This window comes from Monodon monoceros, unplaced genomic scaffold (genome assembly GCF_005190385.1).
Source record: "Monodon monoceros isolate NGI ecotype Baffin Bay Population unplaced genomic scaffold, NGI_Narwhal_1 Super_Scaffold_18, whole genome shotgun sequence".
Taxonomy (NCBI): Eukaryota; Metazoa; Chordata; class Mammalia; order Artiodactyla; family Monodontidae; genus Monodon; species Monodon monoceros.
In genome coordinates, this window is record NW_021703774.1 from 157999271 (window position 1) to 158002001 (window position 2731).

The 2731-nt window shown below is 42.0% G+C and overlaps 1 pseudogene; it reads right to left on the reverse strand.

Moving 5' to 3' along the window:
* Nucleotides 1–1746: 1746 nt before the first annotated feature.
* Nucleotides 1747–2402, reverse strand: LOC114898013 (annotated as a pseudogene).
* Between the last annotated feature and the right edge of the window lie 329 nt (nucleotides 2403–2731).

Below are 2731 nucleotides of genomic sequence, written 5' to 3' on the forward strand. Positions count from 1 at the left end.
ATACATTTTGAACCATTTCAAATAGGGTTGTAATTCTTGTTTCAACCATCAAAAACAATTTAGAAAACTTAAGAGGAAAAGTCTATTGTATTTACCCATATTTTTGCTTACTGTGTTCTTTCTTCTTCTTGGTATTCCAAGATTCCTTCTTTTATTGTTTCCTTTCCATTTAGAGGATTTTTTAACCATTATTTTAGGGTAGGACTGCTGGCAACAAATTATCTTAGTCTTCCTTCATTTGAGAATGTCATGGCTTCCTCTTCATTTATGAAAGATGTTTTCACTGAATATAGGATTCTAGGTTGACAGTTCTTTTTTTTCAGCACTTAAATATATTTGCCACTTCTTCCTAGCCTCTGCAGTTCCTGAAGAAAAATAAACTGTCATTCTAATATTTATCCCTATTGATAAGGTATCAGTTCTCTCTCTCCGCTTTCAAGATATTTTGTTTAATTTTTAGAAGTTTGACTATAATGTGTCTTGGTGTGGATTTCTTTGGTTTTTCTTATTTGAGATTCGTTCAGCTTCTTGAATGTCTAGGTTTATGTCTTTTGCCAAATTTTGGAATTTTTCAGCCATTATTTCTTGGACTACTTTTTCAGATCACCACCTACACTTCTCTTCTCCTCTGGGATTCTAATGATGCAAATGATAGATCTTTAGTTATAGTTCCATAGGTCCTTGAGGCTCTGGTTTTTTTTCCTCCAAGTATATTTTTTCTTTGTTATTCGGTTTGGGTAATTTCTACTGCCCTGTCTCCAAGCTGACTGACTCTTTTGTCTCCTCCATTCAGCTATTGAACACATACATTGACTTTTTTATTTTGGTTATTGTTATTTATGACACAGAATATAGTCTATCTTGGGGAATGGTCCATGGGCATTTGAAAATTAATGTGTGTTTTGGATGGAGCATTCTGTATATGTCAATTAGATCCTCTTGATTGTTTGCTCTGCTCTAGATTTTTGCTGATTTTCTGTATATTAGTGGTACCAATTGCTGAAACTGTGGTTTTGAAGTCACCATCTATAATTTTGGATTTGTCTTTTTCTCCTTTCAACTTTATCAGCTTTTGCTTCATGTATTTTGAGGCTCTATTATTTGGTGCATATATATTTAGGATTGTTATGTCTTCTTGGTGAGTTGATTCTTTTAACATTATGTAATGTCCCTCTTTCCTCTCTGTCTAGTAATTTTCTTTGCTCTGAATTTTACATTATCTGATATTAACATGACCACTCCTGGGTGTTTTTTTTTTAATTACCAAGAGAATTTAATGGAATCTCTATAGTCCATGACCAGAGAAAGATGAAACCCTGCCTAAGTTTCCAGATTCTGGGAACCAACTCCAGGCTGGACACTGTTTTGGGGGGATGGATGATGTCCCTACCCTAGTCCCAGGGCTTGAGGGAGCTCAGTGCAGCTGCTCAGACCAGAGCCCTGCCCACAGCAGTGTTGAAGACTTGGGGGTTGGAACTGGCTGACTGGCTGGGACCCAGTGCTGAGGATGTGACATCTCAGTCACCAGTCACTGAGGCTCCTGGTGAGAAGGGCTGGGTGATGCCTGTCCATCTTCATGGTTTTGTTCCAGGTAAGGAAACTGAGGCCAGGCAGAGGGTTTCGAAGGGGCAGCCCAGCTAGATGCTCAGAAGTTGGGTGAGGCTAGGATTCAGCACAGGACCCTGGCCTGGCCTGCCATGGGAGCCCATTCCACTTCCCTCCCAGGAGGATAATCAGCTGAGGGGGTTAGCCTTGCCCTGTCTGACATCATGTTGGGGGGTGAGGCAGTTCAGTCTGCATGGTACACAGGACCACAAAGCCTGGGAGCATCACAAGGCCTAGGATCTGGTACTTCAGGTAGGAGAGGTACCTGTCCCAGCCCAGTATCAGGCTGTTGGTGTAGGTGACTCAGAACTGGGGGTAGGTAGGAGCCATGAATAGAAATTCACCAGCTGCTCAGCTGGCCTCACATACCAGTCAGCCTTGAAGAATTCCCACAACTTGTCCCACAGCTCCTGGCAGCTCTCAGCCAGCATCCAGCCCTCCAAGAAGTACCAGAGACCCAGCACAGGGAAAGCCATCAACTGGTTGACAAGGACCTTCCTGAGGATGTTTAGGAGGCCACAGCAGTTGGACACAGGGAGCAGGTAGTCCAGGCAAAGGTATCAGCATTGTATGAAGGGGCCCATGCTGTAGGCCACCACAAATGTGCTTGATGAGCACCTTGGGTCAAACTTCTGTCAAGGCCAGGCACAAATCTCCCAGGACTGGTATGTATTGTCCCCAGCCTCCATGAGAGTGCCACAGCCCAGATTATTGGTGATGAACAGTGCATGGCCTTGGAACAAGGGCTGCCCTGCAGCCTATAGGCCACACAGCCAGTTCCAACCACCATATACCATAACCTGCCCCTACTTCTTTAATCAACATTTTCATGGTGTATCTTTTTCCATTCTTGTAATTTCACCCCATCTATGTTGTTGTATTTGAAGTGAGTTACTTGTACATAGCATATTGTTGGATCATGTGTTCTTGGGGTAATTGTTTATTTTATTTTGGTTTTGGTCTACTCTGCCAATCTCTGCCTTTTAATTAGTGTATTTAACCCATTTACATTTAATTAGTGCTATGTTAGGGCTTAGGGCTAGGATGTTATTTTTTATTTTCTGTTTGGTTTCTTTGTTTCCTATTCCTCTTTATCTTTCTACCTTCCTGTGCATTACCTGAACAT